Source organism: Corvus cornix, chromosome 3, assembly GCF_000738735.6.
Source record: "Corvus cornix cornix isolate S_Up_H32 chromosome 3, ASM73873v5, whole genome shotgun sequence".
Classification (NCBI taxonomy): domain Eukaryota; kingdom Metazoa; phylum Chordata; class Aves; order Passeriformes; family Corvidae; genus Corvus; species Corvus cornix.
Genome location: NC_047056.1, coordinates 109,897,381 through 109,923,169, shown reverse-complemented (window position 1 = coordinate 109,923,169; position 25,789 = coordinate 109,897,381). Strand labels below are relative to the sequence as shown.

At 44.4% G+C, this 25,789-nt stretch overlaps 1 long non-coding RNA gene across 1 annotated transcript in view; it reads left to right on the top strand.

Annotated features, from left to right (window-relative positions):
* Window positions 1-25,789, top strand: part of LOC120411619 — a 61,833-nt gene continuing 36,044 nt past the window's right edge. Inside the window, exon 1 of the long non-coding RNA XR_005604065.1 lies at window positions 1-76. This is a non-coding gene — a long non-coding RNA (uncharacterized LOC120411619). The remainder of the gene's footprint in view (window positions 77-25,789) is intronic.

Genomic DNA, 25,789 nt, shown 5'->3' with positions numbered 1-25,789 from the left:
TGAGGTTAAGTTCACCCAAGGCTGTCTGCAGGAGGAGAGGACAGGGGTTGTTTGCAAGCTTGTGTCTGGTTTCATAGTAAGTTCTTATCCTTTTTAGCTATTTCTTGAGTCTGTGAAATAGTAGCACAGAGAGGTGTGAGGTTCTGATTGTTTTGAGAAACCTTTGGCTCTGAAGTTTAAATGTCACTGATACTGATTTTGTGAGATCTTGTTGGCTTTATCATGGATCTACACATTTCTTGTGTGGTGGTTAAAGCTTGAGGGGTCTTTCATTCCAGCTCAAAATCTGAGTCCTGATTGTAGGGAAGCTTGATCCAACAGTGAGGAACCAAGCAAACCAACCAATGCTCTGTGGTGTAGTTACTATAGAAATTGTTTTGTGGGGGACTCATGCTACAAGCATTAGTGCTAAGAATTTCTGCTGCCCTCTGGCACACAGATTAACCTGTCTCAGCTACTCAGAGCCCAGAGGCACCCTCATTATAGTCTTGCTTTTAGGGTCACTTAATCCATATTCTCATCAATGAAAATAAAAAAATTTTCTCCATTTTATATGGTGAAGTGCTGGAACAGGGGCCATGGGAGATTGTGGCACTTCTGTTCCGGAAGATTTACAGGACCCAACTGGTAAAGCATGGAACAACCTGATCTGATCTCCAAGTTGAGGCTGCTTGAGCAGGAGGTTTATCTGGAGGCCTCCCATTATCCTTTCCAAATTATCCCATGGCCTTGTGAGGCAGGCTGGGAGCTGCCTGCTACAGGATGTTGTCTGAGATAAAAACTGCTTGTGTGAATGTATGGAGAACACATATTCAGCTAAATGAAATCTGAATAAAGAGGTTGGACGAGATTAAATTCATACATAGGCAGGTTCTTGAGGGGTCACAGTGATCTCTCTTTTCATATAATCATAGAATGGTTTGGGTTGTAAGAGACCTTAAAGATCAATTTTTATTGGTTTCTGCACATTTCTCTGGGATATCTACAGCAGACATGGTCAGCACAAGGGCTGATACAGCTAAACCATCCCTCTGATTCAGTACAGTAGTTCCCACTGAACTTCATTCGGGGGATGTTTTTTTTGATTTTTTGATTCATTTACCCTGCAGCTTAAGAAGGCAACTCTTTCACCTTAGCAAAAAAATCAACCACTCTGGAGGCAAAGTGACCACCAGTGGTGAACATGGAGGACAGCCCTGTACAGAGACATGGAGTGGTGGGGGTAGATAAAACTCAAACTACTTTAGGAGACTACAGTTAGATATGTTTCCTGCAAGGGGTGGTGACTGTTGTTTTCCCCATCTTTTGGTGTCAATAAATAGCTTCTTGGGTTTGGTTTGTGAGGGTTGAACATCAACTCTGGATCACTGGAGTCTGGGCTTGCTGGTCCCATGCAGTCCTACACTGCCTCTCCCTGCTGGCCTCGGTTTTAACTTTTTAATTTCCTGTGGCTGTGAGCAGCACTGGAAAGGCTCAGAGCAGCCACAGGCCTAAATCAGCCTTTTTTGTGCCTAAAACAAGCTCTTTGGGAGAGGTGGGGGTGAGAAGGAGCAGGGTCTGACTTTATGGTTTAGCACCAAGCCCTGTTCTGACACCAAATAAAACATTCATCAAGCTGTTTATTGGGGAAAAGAAGGAAATAGCCTCAGTTATATATTCAAGGATTGACATGAACTGCCTAGTTACCTTCTGCATGATTAGGAGGAAATGTACTAATGTTTTGGGGTGAAATTCTTCCTCTGGGAAATCTCTAACAGATGACCAATGTTCTGCAGCATGTGGGGGGTCACAGTAGATCATGTGTTGGGTAAGGGTGCAGTGAGGGTGTCCAGCTCAGGCACTCACCACTCAGATGAATACTTGCAGAGGACAGCCCAAAAGCGTTATTCACCAGAAACATTTGTTGGATGGGTTAAAAATTATAAACCAATCTGTTAGAAATCCATAATCCTTGGACAGGTGATGGGAACAACTGTGACAGATAAAATTCTGGGAGCACATTGAGCATTTCTACTCAACACCTTGAAGAAAAGTTTTAGCACAAGCTTAAAGCAAGAAATTAAATATTTAGCTCGGGCCTTCTGTGATTATCTTTTCCCTTTAGATCTACTAGTGTAATGTCAGTCTGGGATGTGTGGAGATGTTCCCATGGGGACTCTTTGTGATAATTGTATGGCTTTGGAGGGGGGACTCTCAGCATTTACGCCTCTGGGAATACAAAACTGTTGGTGCCAGTAACAGATAAGACCACGTGATAGAAAGAGAGCAAAGCCCAAACTTCCAAAAGCTTCTGGTGATCTGATGCAGTGCAAACAAATAACTTGGGAAGTACAACACAATTTAAAATTGAAGTTCTCAGGCCTGCCCTGCTACTCCTGTGCACATTTATTGCATATGTTACTTAGTGTAGATGCAACCTGCATTTCGAATGTTGACTGCATTACCTATATAGCAAGCAGACATGAATTTCCCTACTCCAGTTGTGTGGGAGTTTAAAAAATCCCTATAGGTGTATTTGTAAGAACTTCTAAATATGAGACAAATTAGTTTTACTTCTGTAGCTGAGAAATTTCAGCATCATCCGTGATTCTCCAGACAGCTTCGGACTCCTCTTTTAATGCCTCAGTTTCCCTAAATATAGATCAGGGAATTTGTTATTTCCCTACCTTCTCGGGGTATCCTATGGGCTCCATGTTTACAGAGAACTTTGAACTTTGGTTGTTGCTGTTGTTGTTGTTTAGCTTTTTTTACTACAAATCCAGTGTTTGGTCTCACACCATTGGATAGTGTCCTTTGAAACAGCACATTTCTAAACCACATGTTTAGAAAAAATGACCCAGTTTCTGGACTGCTGATCTGGTCAAATAACAATGTGGAGCTAAGGCCCAAGTTGTGCTGCCTCAACAGATTTACTCAGGATTTGTGGTGGGGCAGGGAGAAAAGCAGAGATCTCTGCAATCCGTGGAGGCAGCCCTTGGCTGCTCCCTCCCGGCAGCTCGCTCAGGATGAGCAGCTGGGTCTTGTGGGATGTCCCAACACTTAGAGAAAAGCAAACAACCCATGTTAACGTTGATACACCACAGCAACTTGCCAGTGATTAATGTTTGCCACGAGGCCAAATTCAGATGGTGATTACGCCAGGAGAGATCAGCTGAAGTCCCTCTATTAATAGTCCTGTGGTTTTGGACGCAGCATTTTCCTACCCATAAGTGTGGGTGTAATCAATGAAGGGTCACTGAAGTGCTGGCTGAGTGAAGTGAAGGAGTCTCCGTTGGTCTCCTGGTTCAAGAGAGGCTCGATGCAGGACCGCAGCCACCAGGTCCTCTCAGCAGGGCTGTGCCCAGCAAGTCTTGGTACCTTCTAAACATGGAGATAAAGCCAGGGCTTTAGTGGAGCATTCTATCTCCAAGCTTCTCCTGATGTCCACCTCCAACCTTCCAAAGTGCAGTTGGTGGCTTTTTCCCCAGCATCTGCATTAGGGTTTTGGTTTGTCCCTGCCTCTGACTTTGGGCACACAAGGTGCAATAGAGGTTTAAAATCTTGTTGCACATCTGTAGGGCTCCAGTGCTTAGCGACCTCTCCTTTCCCCTTCAGGTGTATTCATAGAATCACAGAATGGTTCAGGTTGGAAGAGACCTTAAAGATCATCTTGTTCCACAGCAAGGAATCTGTTCTTAATATCCCATCTAACCCCACCCTCTGGCAGTGTGAAGCCATTCCCCCTTGTCCTGTCACTCCATGCTCTTGCCCAAAGTCCCTCTCCAGCTCTCTGAGAGCCCCTTTAGGTACTGAAAGGTGCTGTGATTATTACTCCAGGCTGTGACTTTAGGGCACTATTAAATATAAAATCAAAGCATGAACACTAGGGCAGCTGCTCAACCCCTCACAGCTTGTTTACTTTTTGATTTCCAAAGAAGTCCTTGGTAGCTGAAAATGATGCTGCTACGTCCAAACCCTCTGAGACAGCTTCTTCCAGGCAAACACAGTTTTTATCCCTGCTCCAGGATGTGTGAGGCTGGTTGGCAAACGTGAGGAAATAGGAAGGACAGGCTGCAGCAGAAGGGATAAAAAGCCCAAATAATCCAGACAGATCTCAACAAACCTGGATGCAAAGGATCTTTGTCCATTTATTACCAGTAGTGATGTTCTTCTAAAAGAGCAGGATGCTCTGATCTTTTAATAATAGCCAGGCCAGATGCTAAAGTCTCTTCTGCAAATACTGTAAAAGTGAGGAAAACAGCTGATTGCTGTTAAGATGAACACACCAGGAAAATAAGCCAAAAAAATTATGAGAAATCTCCAGAGGTCTGTCTTTGCAATGCCACTTGGCAGCTGGATCTTAAAGTCGGGACTGAAAATCCAGCCTGTGCTTCTGTCCCTTTGCTGCTCGGTTGCCATGTGTGGAGCAGCAATTCCTGCACTGTCCGGGGATTTGGAGCAGTGATGGCAGGGATCTCACCCTCTGTTTTAAAGAGCTGCAAAAGTCACAGCTTTTGGGGAGCTATAGAAAATACCAATTCAACGAGGAATTTGTTTGACTTGCTCCTTGCAATAGAAAATAGTTCCATGCTGAGTTGGGGCCAGTGGTTTAAAATGCCATTTTTGTTCCATCTTTTTTTGTACTTTCTCCTCTGCCCTGTTTTTGTTCTCAGTATTTTTTATTTCCCTGGAAGACATCAATTCAAAGTACTAGATAAAGATGGGAATGGGGTTTCACAAGGCATTGTATTGGGCATTAAGGAAGATACCTGTGCCCTTCCTCACGCTGCTCATTCAATCCTCATTTCCTTATGTTCAGCACAGAAACTGTTTTTCCTTCTGGGCAGGGATCTTTGAAATCATAGTAAAATCACTCATGTTTGTAATGTGCTTACAGGTACTGGATAAAAAGTGTTAGAGAAAAGTAGAGTACACAGTGACATGATATTTTGTATTTCTGCAATTGGGCAATGCCCAAGAAAAAGAATTGACTATGTATCATGGCCACACATTTTTCTCAGTTTCTGAGTGGCAGTCTTTGAAAGACTGCCACTAGAAACTAGAAAAAAACCTACTGTGAAACGATGGGAAGAACACATTCAATGTTTAGGATTGCTGCCTAATGACTGCAGATAAAGATGTTTATGAAGAACTTGTGCAACCCCTTTCCTTGCCAACGAGGGAAGGTTTGGTACGTGCTGTTTTAAACCTCCTTGTATCTGCCTGACCAAGAGGATCCCCCCAGCTGCTACTTTCATAGGTTTCCAACCAGGAACTCATTTTGATTGTTCCATTTTACAGGGCACAGGGACATTTTTATTTTTTCTGTGCACTGCTTTTGTTTATAAAGTATATTATTCTGGCAATGGTCATGTCAAGACTGGCATTTTATTGTGGGCATCTGCCCTGGAGCAGCTCATGAGCTCCTCCATGCCAGAAAATACTAACAGATAATGTGTTCATGTACTGCAGCATCACCTGATTATTGTGGATTTACAAAGCCAGGTGTGTGTGGCACAGAGGGACAGACCTAGTGCCGATGCTATGTCAGCAGCACCTGTGGTGAAGGATGGAAAAAGGATCCTCCACTCATGGGTGAGGGCATGTTCTCCTGCTTAGAGACACCTGCCTGTATCATGTCTCACCATCTGGAGAAAATTTAAAATAGAGAGAGATAATTTAGGTCATCTGCAGTGTGACAACCAAGAGACAGGAAAACACAAACCACTGGTACTTGAACTGACCTTGGTGTGCAGGAGATGACACCTCCCCAAGGCTGTACGGGTGGGGTTACTGGGGACTTGCATCCATTGCTGTGCGGCTGAGGGGTGAAACCCTGGTGAAGATGAATAAATTAATGCACACTATAAAAAAGTCATCTCAGATGCAAATCACCATGCTCAGATCCTGGCTTTACATTGAAAGTAGTAGGGCCCTGAAGGCACCCTCTCTTCCAGCTCCCCAAGAAGGTGTTGAACACATAGGGTCAATGTGCAGATCTTAGATTTGACTCAGTCAAAAAGCAAAGCTAAAATCTGATCCAGTTTGTACTTTGAGGAAGTGTAGATTTGCTGAAGTTGCTGCCAGATTTAATGTCACTATTGGCCCTTTGGCATTTCAGTTACTGCCATGTTAAAGTATTTTAATTATAATCCCAAAGGAGCTGCATGAAGGGATCCATCCCTTCCCCAGCTGTATAACTGACCTCATCACTGGTACCTGCAGGGCTTCTCCCATTCTCTTGCATCCTTTCAGCCCCACAATGGGGTTGGGGACCAAAATCAGGCAAAATTGTAGCAGTCTGGCTGGTGACCCTTGGTCCTGGAGACACGTGAAAAGGTGCACCCAACAGAGACAAGGATAATACTGAATTTGCAAAGGTTTGGTGCTAAAGATGAGAACGGCCTCAGAACTCAGGCCTTGCAAATGAAGTGTCAAAGTCATTTCTTTAGTGTTTCTTTGCCACAACAACTGCAAATAAGAAAACAAACCTCAGAGACGGAAGATGTGAAGCTCAGAAACACACCCACATCCACGTGCAATACGAGAAAGGGGGTAACCAAGTTTACAGCTGTCTCCCAGAATGAGAAGGAGTTCACTTCTGAGAGTGTTTTCTTAAACTCACTCTCTTCTCAAGGGTCCAGAACGGGTGGGTACTTAATAAAAGTTGTGTAATGCTTTAGATAGGCACTGGGGAAAATATGGGATATGAATGTGAGTATGAATATGATTTTTCCTCTGTATTTGCCGCCTTGTTGAGTCAATATTATTCAATAGGAAATAGTATCAGAAGTGGGTAAAAGTATGTATGGAACAAGGGAGCTGATCTTGCCATGAATCCTGCAGTTCCTGGTTTATTTAGTTTCTTTTTTTATAGCTTAAAATGCAGTTACTGCTTTTCTTCCAAGGGTTTTTGGCTGCTTTACCGCTGTTGTTAAGAAATCAGTATTTCTTCATAAAATATGCACTCATTTGTTAATATTTGTGATGAGGAAAATTTCAAAGAATTGAAAGGCTGTGATGCCATTTTTCCCGAGAAGGCCTATTCTTTGTCAGTAAACATATTTCTCCTTAGCAGGTCAATACCAATCCAAATTAAAAGGAAAAGGAGGGTTGCAGTTTGAGAATTTCTTTTTTCTGCCACAGCTGCTGTAGATGTGCAATCTACTTTGCCCTCTTTAGGTTCATAGTAAAGGTTTAAAAAACATTATTAGCAGGATATACAAAAGAATGACTTGCTTCAGGTAATAAATGGTAGAATTGAATCCTGCTGGTTTTCCTTTTGTAGCCATAAAAGCCATCTGGATGTTTGAGGCAAAGGTAGCAGTGAGAAGCAGAGCCTTGAATGCCATGGCTTTTGACTTTCTCACCTGATGACTCCTCATAGCTCCCAGTGAGTCAAGGGCTAGGGACAATGGCTAAGTCGTTCCTAAAGCAGGAACTTAATGCCTGAATTGTCATTAAAAGGCTTCACAGACTATACAAGAAGTGTTACACAGACTGTTAATTCAGAAACTGAAGCTGGATGTTGGAAGGGATATCCCCCACTGTGCAGATGACCAAGAGAAAATAGTTTGGCCAAAGATGTCCTCAAAGCTGATCTCCCTAAGTCAGGAGCTAACTCCCTGAGATTTAAAGTTAGGGCCAGTAGTTTATTGAGGGGTTTTATTTTTCTGATATTTGTATTTGTGCACTATTGTTGTATTACATTATACTCAAAGGGGAACATAAAATTCCAGCTTTCTTACTGGGAGAAGCACTCGAAAATGCACCTTTAGGCTTTGGGGATCTTTGCTTTCTTTGCATGTGACCAGATCAGCATCTTGTACCTGGGCGTGTTTATGGAGCTCTGTGTGTGAGTCAGGGCAAATTGGCTCTCCCAAGGAAAACAGAAGATGAGAGAATGCCAGTGAAAAGGTGGGATTTGCCTCTGGTTTGGCATGGGAAAACCCATTCTCTGTGCAGAAAGGATTTCTGTTTCCTAGGAAAACCAAGAATTTTGGCCTCTGGATTTGAAGGTCATCTGGATAATTAAGTAGTGGCAATGCTGACAGTTGTTAATTTCTTTAGTCTTTGTTGCTCAGTGCTGCGAGATGCCCCTGTGTGCAGACCCCCAGATAGAGCATCCTCCCTGGTCCCAAAATTGTGTGTGTGATTGGACTGGAGGTTTTCATATAGTTTTGAAGCCTTCAGAAGATGGAGGAAGACTTCTCCTTTAGTCAGTGCTTTGGTCATTCAAGATGGAACATATCCCACTGCCCCTCTGTAATTCCAGTGCTGGTGCTAGAGATCAATCCACTGGATATAAGATAGACAAAGCAATATCTTTGCTAGACCATCCAACACAGCTGGAAAAAATCACAAGTTCTTGGCCAAGTAATTTTTAAGACTAGAAATAAATAATTTTTTAAAAACCCAACTTGGAGAAACTGGGAAAAATTGCTCTAAGTTTCCTGTAATCTTCTAAATTATCTGAGACAGATAGTTGAGCAGAGGGAGACTTTGCAGTGGGAGAGATGAGGGAAAAGATTAAGTGCCATAAAAACAGTGTTTCTATTGTATCCATAATGATTGCTATCTGGTACAGTTAATAATTTCAGTTCCCAAATTCATCTTGCATTTGTGTTCTTCTTACAAAGACATAACTGGTGCATTGATCATTACTGATAAGTGGTTTGGTTTTGGTTTTTTTTTTTTCCTGGAGTGAAAGAAATGGTGCATGGGCTGTTGCTCAAGGCAGAAAAGCATCTGGGGAAAAAGAGGTGTCCCAGGCTTTGAAACATATTAATGGGTGTGATGTGTTGTTTTACAGATGTTGTGAAGCCAGCATCTCTCAGTTGCACCTGAATAAAGTTTAGCCACTCTCTGGGTTGGGCTGAGCTGTGAGAAAGCTGGGAGATGTTGCTTTTCATATTTAATAGAAAGGAAACAACCCCTGTTTTCTTGACACTTTGACCCCCTGTTTTCTTATCAGCCATCACCGTAGTGTTGCAAATATGCTGAAGAGCACAGAGGAAAAGGGCTGAACCACATGAATCTAGTTTCATTATTTGCATTTAATTTTTTCTGACCTTTTCTGGGCTGTCACATCCTGATTGCAGTGTGCCCAAGTGGTCAAGAAGGCCAATGGCCCCTGGCTTGTACCAGCAGTCGTGTGGCAGCAGGACCAGCACAGGGACTGTCCTTCTGCACAGGGCACTGGTGAGGCCATACCTCGAATCCTGTGTTCAGTTTTGTACCCCTCATGTGAGAAAGACATTGAGGGCCTGGACAGTGTCCAGAGAAGGGCAGCAGAGCTGGGGAAGGGTCTGGAGCACAAGTCCAGGGACTTGGGGGTGTTTAGCCTGGAGAAAAGGAGCCTCAGGATGGACCTTTTTCTCTTTATAAGTCCCTGAAAGGAGATTGTAGCCAAGTGGGGCTTACTCTTTTCTCCCAAATTACAAGGGCCAGGATGAGAGGAAATGACCTCAAGTTGTGCCAGGGGAGGATTAGATTGAATATTGGGAAAAATATCTTCACTGAAAACATAGTCAAGCATTGCAGCAGGCTACTCCTGGAGGTGGAAGGGTCACCATCCCTGGAGAGATTTAAAAGATTTGTAGATGTAGTGCTGAAAGACATGGTGTAGTGGTGAGTTAGCAGAACTGAGTTAATGACTGGACTCAATGTACTTGGAGGCCTCTTCCAACCTTAATGATTCTATGGTTCTATGATCCTGCAGCTGCTTTGTTTGACTCATGTACGAGCAACTCCTGTGAGCAGCCACTGCCACTTGGAGCTGTTCCATGGATAGGGAGCTCTGTGAACATGAAGCCCAGGGTAGACAAAGTGAGTAATTTTGAAAGAGTCTTCTTTCAGTTTAAGTATTTATCTTGGACTTTTGGGAGCATCTAACTTTAATTTGCAGCCCCCTTTGGTATGAGGCAGAACTGCTGGGATTGTGCTGTGTGACACAAAGGCAATGTTTGTCTGTAGCTTTTCAGTCACATGGTCAGTCAGTGAAGCTCAGTAATTTCAGAACTCCTGAATGACTGAACACATTTCATGATGACATCTCCCCACTTAGCAGAGATGTTTCTGTCCAGGCATTGGTTTGGATGGCACCTTTATTGCACAGCAAAGAGAACACCCAAGACATGCTGTGCTGCAGTCCCTTCTTAAATACTTCTAGAAATGTTCTTGGGTAGAAAGCTAAGAGCTTGTGAAGAATCTTTGGTCTCATGAACACTGAAATACTGCAACTCAAATGGTGACTGTTGGCAAATGTGACATAAAATGCATTTGCTGAAAACCCAGAGAAAGAGGTTTTAAGCTAAAGTCTTTGGCCTCACCTTTGGGGCTTGGCCTTCATGGCCTGTTGGTGATATGGTGTCAGTCATTGACCTGCAGTGACACAGACAAGTGCCTGAGCCCTCTGAGTCTGCAGAGCAAAGGATGAAATGTTTATCAGATTTGACCTAGATTTGGCCCTGATTTTTAAAGGCAGGCTTGTTGCTCTGTGAATAAACTCAGGATGTTGAACATAAACATCTAAAAAATAGGAGAGGATGACTCTTCTCACTCAAGCCCTAGAAACCAGAAAAGGAGAAAATTGAGATTTTAAAAGAGAATTCTCAGCAGTGTGGAAGCAAGATAGGAAGATGCTCCATTTAAAACAATTCGAGTTCCCACTTTCCATATCCTTGGGAACATGATACTCCTGGACCAGTGACAGCCACGTTGCGCATCCATACGCACCCTGTTTTACTTCTGGGGTTATGCCTCAGATCTTCTGCAGACCAGAGCTAAAACTGGAATCATGCATGACCTTGAGCCCTCAGTAAGAGGCAGCCACGGTAGAAACCAGAGACTTCAGCCTCTTCCAGGAACCCTGAGCGGGAGGTGTTTTCAGAGAAAAGTTTGAGCTCTCTTTTTCCGTCAACAAAAAATAACTGACAGCAACATATGTTTGGCTATTTTCTGAAGGGTTTTCCTGTAGCCCAGACTTCTAGACAGGAAAATAATATAGAGTGAGAGCAGATCTTTCCTCCTGGCTCTGCTGCTGGTTTGCAGAAGGCTTTTCCCTTATCAGGATTGTCTGTCCAGGTGTTTGCACAGTTTGGGCTTATTTTGGCCTGTCCTTTGCAATTTTGACATCTACCTGGACCCCCACTCTGGTGCACTGACCTCCAAACTCACAGAGCTCATTTGCCTTAGCAAAGCTGAGCTTGTATAAATCTGATTTTTCCCTTCCAGCTGAGCGAGTGGGAGCATTCACACCTGATGCTGGGTAGCAGAAAGGAGAGTGAGAGTTATGAAGCCTGGAAGAAAATAAAGTGGAAAGAAAGCAGATGTACCAACAGTGATGTGTCGTTGGAAAGAGGCAGGAGTGCATTTCCATCTTGGTTTTGCCAGGTGTGAATCTTTTCAGGACCTGACTAATTAATGCATACACATATCAGCCGTCCCACCCAAAATCCACCCCAAGGTGGGCATGAGATCTTTGAGAAGAACATCTGCAAATAGACCAGTGCTGAAGCCCAAAGAAGTAGGATAGGGGTTATCTCACCTACCCTATGTTTGCTCCCTTTAGAGTCAATAGAGGGAAAGTACTGCTTTTATCTGAACCAGCTGAGTTGCCCACTTTAGGAGGACATACTCTAAAAAGATATTTCTCCTTCCTGCCTGCAAAGGAAGCTCAGAAGCATCTGCCCTGGGATCTGGATCATGAAGAGGTGCAAAAACCTGTGTCCCTGGAGCCAGTTTGCCAGCAGATTTCATACACCTCATGGCTGGAAAATGGTTTTGGGTGTGGAAGTCTGAATTTTTCAGTTCTTTAAATTCATGGTTGTGCACAAAATCAGTGAGAGCACTACATTTTTGAACAGAAAAGTGGTTTTTTTGCAAAATATTGTCAGGTCCATGCACTGGCACAGGAGTTAATATAACTATTAATAGTGAAAGCCTTTGAATTGGTCTCAGTGACTAACAGGAGTGAGCAACACCTGAGACCTGACCCACTAGCTGCTGGGCTTTGAGTTGGGTTTTCCAGTTTTTCTCTTAGTGGCAAACAGAAAAAAGCTCCAAGAGTCAAATAAGAAAAAAGGAGAAGGCCATTTCTCCTGTGTTTGGGATGTGTGGTAATCTTGTTTCTCCAGTACATAAATCAGATGCAAATTCACAACATCACTGCACACATGGTGACTGAGCTGAGGAGACAATTCAACCTTGAAAAAGCTTCAAGGCTCCTTCAGGCAAGGAGCCATAGACTTGGATACTTTCCCAAAGTGTAGCTAAACAATTTGCCTTTGCAAAAAAAAAAAAAAAAAAAAAAAAAAAGCCCACAAAGTTGGAAACCACCCAACAAGCTTTTCTGAAGAGGTGTCCAGACCTTCCTGCTCCCATGGGGCTAAAATCACTCCAGGATTTTAACTCTCACTCATTTTGGTGGAACTGGAGGGGATCCAATGGCAGGTGGCAGCAGGGTATGAAGTGAGACAAAAACAATCTGAGGATGAGCCTTCTGCATTTCAGCCACACCACCTCCAGAGTGAGGGAACCTAAAAAATAACCAGAAAAAGAGTCAAGTGCTGGCAGTAGTAACAGCCACGGCTGGAGTGCATGTGGCACACACCCAAGGGCTCTGGTCAGGCTGTGTGTTTCCATCAGCAGTGAGAGGAAGGGCATCAACCAGCTGTGCAAAGAGTCCCACTGGAAGTGGGGTAATGACTACCAAGAGGCTCTGCTGTCCCCAGCTGTGTCATGTACTCAGATCCTTAATGCCAAGCAGGTGTCTGTATGGGCTGGCTGTGCCACACACCCAGATGTCCACCACCCAGGGTAGTGCATGTGCCTTCCAGGAAAAATTTGCCTCCATCTGTGCTCAGAAATGAGCTGAGGCAGTGCTGGTGGAGATTCTGGAAGGGATAACTCTCTGATTTTGGGGAACCAGCAAACTCTCACAGCTGGTTCTGCCTCCAGTCTGACCTTGCATTTTCTCCAACCTCCAAATGCTGCAAACACTGATTCCCACAGTCTCCACCAAAAATTGTCTTGTTTTACTTGCAGATTTTTTGTTTGTTTATTGGAGTTTTTTGGTAGTGTTATCCTGATTTGTCCCTGGGTTAAGAACCCAGCCGTGGACATGTAGGCTCTGGCTTTCCTCTCCCATTTCCTCTCCCACGGCACACCAAGCATTTGTTCCCTCTGTGGAAGCAGGTTGCTCCAATCCGCCCTCTGTGAGGTGCAGGGGTTTCGCCAGGCATCCCTTTGCAAATAAAACCATCATCAAAATGACCCACACAGAGTCTGGTTCCTACTGTGACCACAGAAATCAGGTGGCAGTTTGGAGAATGGCATCCCCAAGATGTCCGTTGTAGGTTTGATCACGGTGGTTGCATGAACCAAGCAGTGCCTGGGTTCACACTCTTGTCCTGAAGCCACTTGGCTTTTCTTCCATTAGTTCACAACACTAAGCACCCTGAGCCCCTAGAAGGGAACAGTCACATCCAAAATGCCTATTCAGAGTGTTCTTGGCTTTGCTAACATATGATCTGTGCCTGAAATTGGCTTGGGAGAGTGCTACTTGACTGTGCCCATGCTAAAAATTTTGCAGCATGAATATGTTCTTATGCCCATTCCTGCATGCCAAGACTGTTTAATTTACTATATATAGTCATAGCATATGTGTACTGGAACATACTCTCTCTCCAGCCTGGTTCAGCGTAGAGGTTTCATGTAGCATACACTATAAAAAGTTTCTTTTTCGGATTTTCATCTTGACATGAAAGTGCATTACAACATTTGCCATCAATAAAACACAATTCCTTCCATGTGAAAAGCATTACAGCTTCAGTACGGTTATTGAGTGATGATACCTGGATGACGGAAATACAAGAAGAGGAAAGTGTACATAGAGAAACTTCAGAAATGATGCCAAGGTTTTCTAAAAGAACAATGTCTGATAGCAATGCAGATGAGTTTGGAGAATTTAGTTCATTTGTACCAAAAAAAAAAAAAAAAAAGTAGAAGAGAAACAGGCTGAGCTGAAAGAGAAATAAAAGCAAGGCGGGGAGAAGCTTCAGAGATGAGTAACTGATGAGGTTGGCCAGGCAGGGAAGACACTTGCGAAGAACAGATTGTTTTCCTCTTGCTCTGTGGTTCAGTCTTGGGCCAAGCCAGTCATGACCAGGCATCAGGATTCTCAGGAGCTTCCTCTCCTCTCAGCCTGTTGCGCGTGCCCAGCACATAATCCAGTTCTGGGATATCAGGGACTGAAGGTACCATTAAGAGTATTGTTGACTTTGAATCCTAGAGACAGACCCTCAAGGTCAGGCTTGAGGACACTGGGGACCCTTAGTGGGAGATTGCCCTCTCTTCTGCAGTTTACACCTAAAGTGAGCAGCTGACTCCAAACTTACTGAAACAGAGGGAAAATGACTTTGTAAAGAGCTTTGGATCAAGCCCTTCTTTTGAAAATATGCTGAGCCAGGATCCTTCTACTGGCTCTAAATGTGGAGCTTATGAAAATGTTCCCATTAGCACCAAAATAAATGCTAGCTGTGTTTTGATTTTAGCAGAAGCTTAAGAAAAACAAAAAAAAAGTGCATGCTAATTAACTTGTTAACTGAAGCCATTTAAATACACATCTCCAAGTCTTCCTGAAAGCAACGCAAATCCCCAGCACTGAGTTCCAAGATGCAAGGCCAGTCACTCAGCTTTGGAATGCGTAAACATTTAGTGGAAGAAATTGCGACTTCGGAGAAAGTCCAAACAGAGCAGCCTGTTTGTTTGTGTGGCTGCTTTCTCGCGGGAGAACCACCGGGAAGCATGGAAAGGCTGGAGTGTCCTCCATGGGTCGTGCCTGTGATCCAAAAGGGCCAGCACAAAGACTTTCTTATTTATAGCAGAGAGACCGAAAGCAAAAGCACTTGAGTGATGAAAAGGCACAGTCTGCCATTGTCAAGGCTTCTGAAGAAAACACAAACCATGGTTTATCAAAGAGCAGGAAGAAAAAGGATTTTGCTGGTTGGAAAATAAGTTATGATTTTCCATTGAGCCCACCATCCCACACTGTATTTTTTTTCTGGATTGGTCACACTTCATCAGGGCAGTGATTATAGACAGTAGGGAGGTAGGAGGAGAAACACGTGTCTAAGTGTGTGTGGAGGAAGTGCTCAGCAAAAACCATGCTCTTATTATTTCCATTTAGCAGGAAATGCCAATACTACATGTCAGAGTCAAATTGTTGTATGATATCACCAAAAGGGTAGAATTTGATTTAAGGAATAAGATAAACTGTTGTTTGTGCTAACAGCTGCTTCTAATGTTTATTTTAAGAAATAAATAAATAAATTATAGACAATTAATAAATAGGCTATTTTATCTACTTACACCAGGTCTTATTTGACATCTTGCCATAGTATCAAATGACTTAATCTCTCTGCCGTGTTATATTTATACCATTAGGCGTTAGGAAATCAGTTACCCAAATACATTATAAAGAAAAGAGCAGATGTAATATGACATAAAATTCTTCTATTTTGCCTTAGGAAAGAGGCATTTCTGATAGAAATTCTTTTGTTTCAGTAGAGTGTCTTTTTTTTCCTCAAAGTCTTGTCAGAGGAATTTTAAAAAGTGAAAGTCTATTTGAACCACAGTTTCTGAGAGGAAGACATTTTCATGGGATTTTTTTCCAGTTCTAGGTCTGCTTCTACCTTAGGACTTCCTAGTATTATGAAAAACTGCTGACCAATGCCATCCCATCCCAGAAATCAACTGGAAATTCTTTCAAATCAAACATTTATACCAGTGTGTCTAGCTCAGGACATGTGAAAGGAACTCAATGCATTTACATTCAACAAGCAGACCAATTTCAGAGAAAATTAAGACAAAACAGAATTCCAGCTCTCAACGTCATTTACACTTTCTGCAATGTTGAAAATAGGAGCAAATAAGGTTAAAATTTGTCTTGTCCCTGCCCAAGCCACCTGGGGTCTGTGACAATGATGTGTATGGGGCAGGTGTGAAGGATCTGGCTTCCTCTGGGTCTGGGCTGTGAACTGGTTCAGTGCTGAGGCTCCCAAAATCAGATGGGCAGAGTTAAAGCTCCTTACCACTGCCTCGGGCTGCAGTAGTACAGACTTTTGCCACTTCCTCAAAGCAGACCTCAATTCTTCTGGTTTTATACCCACCTCATCATGATCAGGTGGAGCAAACCTGTGCACAGGTCTCAGATCCTCTACTGAAAATCACTCTTGTTTTCCTTAGATCCTTAGGGAAGGAGGTGAGGAGAAGGGGAAAAGAGGCGGTCCATCTGGGAGAGAAGGCAGAGATTAAAAGAAATAATTGATGCCATATGAGCACAAAGTTGCATTTTCTTGCAAATGTCCATAGCACAGAGCAGTGATGGGCAATGAAAAGATGACAATGAAGATGTTATCCAAAGAAAAGGAACCTCAATAGTGAAAGCCAGTCTGAAAGGGGACATTTATATGAATAAATTAAACAATTCAATGGACACACAGATTATTGTTATTAGCATGGACTTGCTCTGACAGAATCGTTAGGAGAGGCCTGGGCAAGCTTTTGGCCAGGGCTCTCCCACAAAATTCTTGGCACAGCTCAGGAGGCCGGACAGGCCAGGGACTGTTCCCATTGGGCAGTTTGGATATGATCACTGTGATTTGGAGGCTAAACTGAATATGGTGGGCGTGGTCACACCATGCCTGTTGGCCTTCTGTCCAAAGAATGGGCCCTGGTCCCTTTTTATTTCTGTGGCCAGGTGTATTCATTTTGTTATCCTTCCAAAGCATTTAGCTGCACCCTATCCTCAGCGTGTCTGCATGCTTCCCAATCTGTGATGTATTTATCTTTGCAGCCCATCTCGTAGGGAGGAGAGAGGCATTAACATTATTGAAGGGAGAGGAACGGAGGTGGATGAAAGTGTCTGCACACCAACACACAGCGGCATGGTCGGACCAAACCGGCTCCAGGAAAGTTAATGAGGTTGAACATTGTGAAGATGAGGCATTGACCTCAAAAATGTAGTGTTTGCAGGTTTCTTGATTCAGGTTGTAGCTTCCCAGTGTGACAGCAGTGGTGTCACATCTTCACTGTGGCTCTGACCTGTGCAAAGCAGTGTGGATGCACCGCCTGTGCCACAACCACACCAATGCTCATCTGGGAGTGTGGGCACATGAAAAAGTTGCTGCAGGCCAAACAATGGTGTGATCTTTCTCCTCCACATCTGTACCTGTGTGTGCTTGCTTACCCCAGGCACTGATGGTGTTCTGGGGACCATGTCCCCATGCCCTGTGCTGCAAGGAGCCACCTGCTCCCAGGGTGTTGGGAGGCCAAGGAGTACACTTGGGATGGCAAAGATGCAGTTGGAGCTACCCCCACAGCCCACCCTGTGGGGAGTTGTCCCTGGATCACCCCAGGAGGCTGCAGCAGAGGCAAAGATGGAGCTGGTCTCTAACCTTAACCACCAAGCTGCCCTTTAATGCTCATCACTTATTAACAAGCGCGTTTCTTAAATGCCAGCAGTGTGTTCATAGCTATTAAAAATACAAAGGAGACATAAGTTTTTCCCTGCCCTCTGTTCCACCCGTGTCAGATAGCCACTGAAATGAAAAGGTGTTTATTTGCCTGGAAGTGTGGAGTCTTATGTCAGCTTCATGTATAGGAAGTAATTTTGCTGGGGGTCTGATCCTGCCACGGGGGAAAGGACTGGTGCTTTTGTTTCTGTTTTGCTCTGAGCATGGTGGCTGCACTCTTGACATACCTGGAAAATTATCCTGCTTCACAGCCAGCACCGGTTCCTGGCCACCCCTGCTACACACCAGGCTAAATAGGGGAACTAAACTTTTTTTTTTCCCTGGTGTACGGCTGGCCTCCCCACCTTGCCACTCATGAATGCCTTGCTGAGTTAGCTGTGATTTGGAAAATTAATTGACTTGGAGCCTACTGCTGAAGCAGCCTCAAATGCAGAACACCCAAGACGCAGCGGTAGCAAGGTCAGAGGAGGTGGGAAATTTTGTGAGACAGGTAGTGAGCAATAAGCAGAGCAGAATACGGGCACTGGTGGGGAAGTGCAAAAGGAAACCATTCAGATTAGACACAGCCATGGGAGACAAGGCAATGGGACCTTGGGAAGCCCTGGTATTTATTGGGGGAACTGCAATGCCTGTGGCGGGGAATGCCCCTGGCTCTCTGTGGGAGGTGGGGCATCTCCAGAGACCCCTTGCCTAGAGCCAGAATATGAAAAAAGCACCCTAAGGACCTTCTCCTGTGACTGCAGAGAGCAGCATCTTTGCTCTGTAAAGGAATCTAAAATAATGTAGTTTATCTCAGACGTGCCATCTGCTTGGGAGTCAGTTCCTTGAGAAAAAATGGAACAAGGGCTGGGAACATCTCCGTCATGGCTTTTCTCCTATGACTTCAATGCTTTTGCCCTCATTTTATGAATCTTTGAAGAAAAAAAGAGCTCTCAGAATATGCCTATAGCCAGAGTATGCCAAAACTTCATCCAACCCTGATATATCAAGGTTTACCTCTTCAAAAGTATCTGGGGACTGACATCCCATGGCAATTCCTTAGTTACTGAAATGTCTCTGTGGAGCTGCTCTTCAGGGCCCATCTCTGTGTAACCCTGGTCGTGCAGAGGGATGGCTCAGATATGCAATCTGGTGCTGGCAGCACAACCCTTCCCATTCACGGCTGGCTGGCGGACAGGAATGATCCCTGAGTGTGCTTCCATCCGCCCTGGCTTGTATGGCAAGGAGACACAGCCTCAACCCTCAGTGAATTAATTGACTAAATGAATTCACATTAATTCAGGTTAACATGCTAAATCCCATTAATTCCCCTCCAAGGTGGCCCAGGGGCACATGCACAGACAGTTACGGAGGCTCAGCTGGCAGAGAGGTGATTTGTTAAGCCACCGTCACTCCCCTACACATTTCAACCTTTCCTGCCCACACCATGGGCAGGATGCTGACATTTCCCAAAGGAAAGGCATTTCTGGGGGTTGAGCAGCTGATATTTGTGAATGCCAGTGCTCATCTTTAGCCATGCCACAGGTACTAAGGGGAAAAGAGAGGCACCATATGCAAAAGCTGGTGTCTTATCCTCAGTTTATTTGGGACCAGGAGCCAGAGTTGCCATCTCAGGAACTGAAAAATAGGATGGTGTAGGCTAATGTTGAGACAGGATACTTGCCCAGTGGGGAAAAAAGAACCCCAAATAGGTCTGAGTTAGTGACAGTTTTGTGTAGCTATGTCATCAAGAAAGAGTCAACCAGCTTGTCCTTAAAACACCTTGCCATGGGGAAAGACACAACTCTCCCTCCAGGGCAGGAATACCAAACCCACCTGCTTTGGATAATCCTGGGAATATGCAGCAAAGATACGCAGCCTTCTGCTCTCCCCATGTCAGAAGGTAGTCTGGGATGGGAGCAGTGAGGAAAAGCAACATTTCCACTCATCATGACTTTGTCTGCCCCAAGTCTTCTCCGTGTTCCTCAGATGTGAGGGAAACGGAGGCACGGGATGCATGTCAGTGCCTCTGTTGGTAATTTCTGCTGATGTTCACCTTGCCCTGCCTGGAGCTTTGTGGCATGTTTTAAAGCTAAACTGTGTAAACGGGTCTGGTCATTATTATCATGCAAAAAGGAGACAGTTTGTACACAGCTCCCAGCTCGCTGAACCGCAGCAGCGCGAGGCTGTGGAGCAGGGCTGTGACAATGCTGGCAGTCCAGCCCCACTGCTCGGCTCCCCACCTCGTTCCTATTCATTGCTTCTTTAGGATAATGAAGAGCAGACTGAGGGATTGGGGTTGTTTGCTTCAAGAGGCTGTTATAAAAACCCTACTGCAACCTAATTCTGGCCTGGGCAGTGAAGAGCAAGTTTCCTGAGCATCTTTGCCTTGCAAACATCCCCAAATCCACAGTGTTATACAGGTTCCTATTTTATTTCTAAGTTTTTAAGCGATTCATATCAAGGCAATAAGCATTACACACATTTTTCCTAGCTGTTGTGCCTATCATATCTGCAGGAGGTCTCATCCTGGTGAATCTGAAGGCGCGGGCAGGGACAAATACCTGCTCAAATGCTCAGGAGCATCATCCTCTTCCTTTTCCCAGTTGATTTCCTCATAAACAGCCTGTGCCAAAGCCTTTATGAAATTCAAGTCTGGCTTCACATTTCATTGAAAAACCTTTAAGAAAAGCCATTTTTCATACTTAAGATTTTTCAAATCTCCTCTAACCAGCTACACTCTGCATTGTATCTTTTGAATCTGGCCATTGTCCAACGACAATCCTTAAAATCCCTTTACAGTTTTAAATGAAAATACAAGCCCTCATTTACCACTGGATCCAGCCTGAAAATAAAAGCTTAATGCCTTGACAGGCCTGGATATTTTTTTGGGTCCTAAGTCTGATTTATGGTGGTAGCCAGCAAACCAGGCTGGTGAAATATTTGCTGCTGCTCGCAGGGATCTGGAAAAATGAAGTGTGAAGTTCTGAAGAGAGCAGGCAACAGTTCTCCAGTCACTAAACACTTCCAACGAGTTGGCAGCGGAACAGAGCTGTGGTCTGAAAGATGAACCTCAAAGGAATAGGGGAGGGGAGCAATACTGTGTGCAGTGTCAAAATACTGCTGCAGCCTAAAGCTTTCCATACATTCCTGACATTGAGAGGGAAAGAGAAACATTTTCTTCATTATTTATTTATTCTTTCTCTCTTTTTATTTTTTTTTCATCCCCCTGCAGGGGTTTCACCCAAAATCATGAAAAAAATTAAAAGCAACAACAGGAGCATAGGAAGCTGTTTAAACCCACCATAAAAATGTGCTGGTTAAAAAAAATATACGTGATCTGGTTAGGGGAAAGCATTGCTGATGCTTTGCTCATTGCAGAGAGATGTCAATGAGCAAGGCTGTGGTGAAGCATGTCTTGCCTTTCGAAGTGCCAAAGCCCTGCGATCTGTGGGCGTGGGAGCTGCGATTTTCATTCCCATGAAAAGGGAATTTCCTAGAGGTAAAAGTGAGGTGGGGATTTTTCAGAGTGTTCTTGGAATGAATCACCCCTGCATACGTTTGCCAGGTAAAACATGTGGCTGCTTCTCTTTATTTTCTTCAAAGGAAGTTAATATTCATCCCTATCGTGTAGATCATACGGAGACAGAGATAGGCTGATTAATGAGGCGTATTTCACTGCTTGGGTTTTCAGTGATCTGCATTAGCTCCTACGGATTAACTCGGTTTCCCAGTGTTCATGGTGAATAAAAGGGCCAGCATTGGGAGGGTAAACTGGGGATAAGCCGTCCCTGAAAATCTTGCTATGCCCACTTGGATCTCAGAGGTGTTGCTATTCTTAATCATCTCAATCCCATTCCAACAGCTGGGCACACTGTGAAATTAAAGATTTCCTCCCTTTCCCCTTGCTCAGCAGAGCCAGCAGAGGTTTTATTGCCCTCAGGCCCAGGAGAAGTAAGCTTGACTTCACCCATCAATTGTGCTAACACACATCCAAGGAACCCTCTTGGCTTTGACATTTACATGAAAATGACAGCGGGCATAAGTGGGGAAAATTTATTCTTCTTCACGTTCATGGAAATGAGGATGGGATGATTTTTTTATTTTTTTCATTAAAAAAAGAAAAAAGGGACACTAACTAATTTGCTTTAAAGCTGTCTGAGGTCAGAAGCTGAGATGATACAACAAAGTGCTGCTTGTTTCAAAGCACAAGCTTTTGGTTTGGGGAGGAACAACTGCACGTTCTGGTCATCTTTATAGCTGGGGAATGTTCTGCCTCTGCAGCAGCACGGTCTGGCCTGGGGAGCACCCAGGCACCAGCCTGCAGCCTCAGCAGACAATGCGTATTATTATTATTTATTTTTTTCTTGGTGTTATGAAACGGTTCCCTTTAACAGTAGAAGCATTTACGGGACATGCTCGCAGACAAGCTCGCCTGTAGCACAGCCGCACAAACCCACACAGTCTGTCACACACAGGCACTCTGTGCCACCCACACTCCTGCAGAGCCTCTACGCCAGCAGGGCCCGACATCAGCCGGGCTCACACAAACCGAAACCCACGGTCGCCGCCGGTCGCCCACGCGGACACAGACAAAACAGATCCCTTTGGTCTCACATGTTCTCCCCCCGCCACCACAATCTGCGAACATCCCGGCATCAAAGGGGAGAAGAGCACAACCTGAGCTGCTCAGGGTTTTGCAGGGTTGGTCTCCAGAAGCTGCTGGTGAGGGCAGCCCTTATACCTCTGTCCAGGGATTGGTTGGTTTTATTTCACAAAATCTCAGCAAAATGCTGAATAAATCCCACTCCATCTACTCCTGGTTTTGCAGGATTGTTAAAATGCTGGTGGTCACCCTTTGCTCTTTTAGCAGCTAGATAAAGAGACTGTTTTTAAAGCCAGCCTTATATAGATCAGTCATAGCAATAAAAATTGCCCGTTTGTCTGGGGGGAGAGTCCAATGAACTTTGTGCAGAGGATGCTTGTTGCAGATTCTGCAGGGCATGGGTGCAGGCGAGGGATGTGGTGCTGTCCTGTTTGGTGGCCACACTGCTCTTTTCTAAGGATAGTCTAATCCTTTTCCAACCACTTCACTCAGAAAACATTGCTGGTGCCAATGAGCAGAAGAGCACTGCGGTGCAAGCTGCTGTGGTGTCTCTGAGGCAGCACCCCCAGATGTGGCATGGAGTCTTTAAATCCCTCTGGATGCATCCCTACTGCCATTCCTCTGAGGAGGAACACCAGGGCATGGCATTGCCACAGCCCCAGGAGCACCCCTAGGCTGCAGGGTGCCCCCATCCCACCAGCATTGCCTGCCTGAGGGGTTCCTCAGGAGACCTGCTTGCTTACGGATATCTAACCCCAACACTCACAGATACGATGGGCTTCTCTTTCAGTTTTGCTTTTCTCTCCTCTCCCCACTTCCTAGGGCTTTGGGGCCCCTTTCACCCCCCATTTACAGCTTCTGGCCTGTGGTATGGTGGTTGCTGGCTCTGGGAGGGCTCCAGCAGATGGTTCAGCTCATGGTTCGTGAGCTTCCCACAGCAGGAACAGGAACCCACTTCCCTTGGGCTGCCCTCAGAACCCAGTATTAGTGGAGGTGGGGAACTAACCCAAGTGGCATCAAAGGGAGACAGGTGTTTTCTGTACTAGACAACCTCAGCAGGCACCTAAACACCTCCAAAAGTGGAATTCTGGGTTTAAGCAAAGTACCAATTACAGCTTAAAGGGTGTTGCAAACACCCAGGAGGCTGTGCAGTGCCTCGCTCTGTGAGGAATGGGGGCACATCCATCCCTGAACCGAAAAGGATTCAACTCTGAGCTATTCACTTCCCACACCCTCACATTCCTGCAAAGCATTTCTACAATGCTTCATGGGCTCCAAATGCATGGCAGGAACAGTCCTCTGAAGTTCATGCCCCAAATATCAAAAAACACACAAAAACTTATCATGTGTGCTTTAATTGTCCCTCTCCACTGGCACTTTCAAAGGTAGTCCCTCTTCACTGGCATTTTCCCACCTGTAGTGCTGCTTCCAGCCCAGGAATCCCAGCACAAGAAGGACATTGTCCTGTCAGAGCTGGCTGAGAGGAAGGCCAAGAAAATGGTCAGAGGAATGGAACACCTCTCCTGTGAGAACAGTCTGAGAGAACTGAGGTTGTTCAGCCTGGAAAAGAGAAGAGCTTATTGCAGCCTTTCATTACCTGGAGGGCTTATAAGAAATATGGGAACAGATTTTTTAGCAGGGGCTGTAGAAATAAAACAAGGGATAATGGTTCTAAACTGAAAGAGAGTTGATTCAGACTAGATATAAGGAAGAAATTATTTTACAATTACGGTGTTGAGTGTTGCCCAGAGAAGTGATGGATGCCCCATCCCTAGAAATGTTCCAGGCCAGGTTGGATGGGGCTCTGAACCGCCTGATCTAGTGGAAGATATCCCTGCCCATGGCAAGGAGCTTGGACTAGATGACCTTTTAAAAGGTTTCTTCCAACCCAAATCAATTGCAAGTGCAACCCCCCCCCTTTTTACTAGAATTGCTGTATTTTAGTTCTGTGATCAATGGTAAAAGTATCAGCAGGGTTGGAAGAACTGCTTTGCTGTGCATCTACTCAACACACACTGTCACCATATGCATGAAAACCTCAGTAAACCATGAAACTTTGTATGTGGAGGAACATCAATTCACTTTTTTCTCATGGAGCCCTTGGGGCTGTCAGGCCTCTAAAGTACCTGGCTCTGAGTGGATGGGAAATTAAATGCTGACCTTGAGTTTGGGGTTTTTTTTAGAGAAGTTTGAAGGGAACTTTTTTTGCCTTGAGAAATCTGGAAAAGGTCTTTTTCCTTAAACAATTTCCAGTGGAAGTGCTCCTGGCCTCCCTTCATTGGGGCATCCATTCTGAGCCTCACCCCAAAGAAAGACCCTTTTGTTGAGCAGAACAATGTGGCCGCACAGGGAAGCAGGATCAGCTCCCACACGCAGGGTAGGGTTTCTCTCACCTAACCCGAGCTGTCTAAAGCCAAGGTGTCTGGTCTAAAACCATCACTCGGCCTTCCACTAACGACCCCGGGGACATGGAGGCACCTTCTTGGGGGCGTTCACTCTGTCTTTGGGCAAAACAAATCACTCTCCAGAGGTACTTGGCTCTCCTGTGGCTGGTGGGGAGCCTGAAGACGGGGGTCTGTGCAGACTACTGGCGTGGGGATGGCTAATCAGGTGAGATGAATCCCACCCCGAGGAAATCAAAATAGCTAATGAGTTGCTGGAGTATGTGTTTGTGGAGAGCTTGCCCACACAGAGCGTGACCGCACCGGGGTCTCTTTGGGTTGCTCTGAAAGATGAGGACTGAAAAGCTGAGTGCTACAAGCAAGTTCATTATTATTATTATTGTTATTGTTATTGTTATAGCCATATTACGCCACTTTGCTGTTGATCATCCTCTGAGTCAGATTGTTGCATCTCATTTTACACCTAAATCTTGAGATATTGGGGAATATTAAAAGATGTGAGAAATCAACTTTTTGTCTCTGTTTTTCACCTCTAACTTGCTCTTACTTGGTTCTTTTGGCATCATTATGATGAAAATTAAGCCATAACCGTTTTTTCTTCCTAATTTCTACAGACAACAAGAATTCTGTATCTAATACTAAATAAAATAGTTAAGTTTTGCTAACAGCGTCAATAGACAAAAACCTCATTGTAAGTACAAAATTACTCGATCAAGGCTTTTATTATTTAATTTTCCTCTAAAATCGCATAATCCCGTTACTTCTTGTTGAAACAGGATTAAACACTTTAGCAGAGATGTGTTTCTTCATTGTCTTTTATTCTTTCCTCCCCAAGCGCGTGTTAATCTGATCTAATCACACGGGCTGGCCTCAGGACGGACGTCTGTGTTCTCACCACATCGGAAGCTCTGTCTTTAACAAGCAGCTTGTTGAGCATTTGTTAGTTCTTCTAAAAGGTGATTATTGCCAAATGCACGTTCTCAGTGGCTCATTAAATGCATTCACATGACAAATCCATGCAACATTTTGTGTGGACGAACCCAAGGCTGTCACCATTTAAAACAAAATGCTAAATATTTACTGGCAAGGCAAGCTAAAAGTATAAATATTTATACCAACATACAATAAAAAAGTACCATAAAACTGATATGTTATAAGGAATTTATATGTTGAAATGGCCAAGGCCATTACAAAAGATGTATTATTTCACTATTATATTACATGCGGAGATCACAGTGTTTAGGTGTTTAATTTACTGCTATCTGGCCTTTGCTGTTCAACTCATT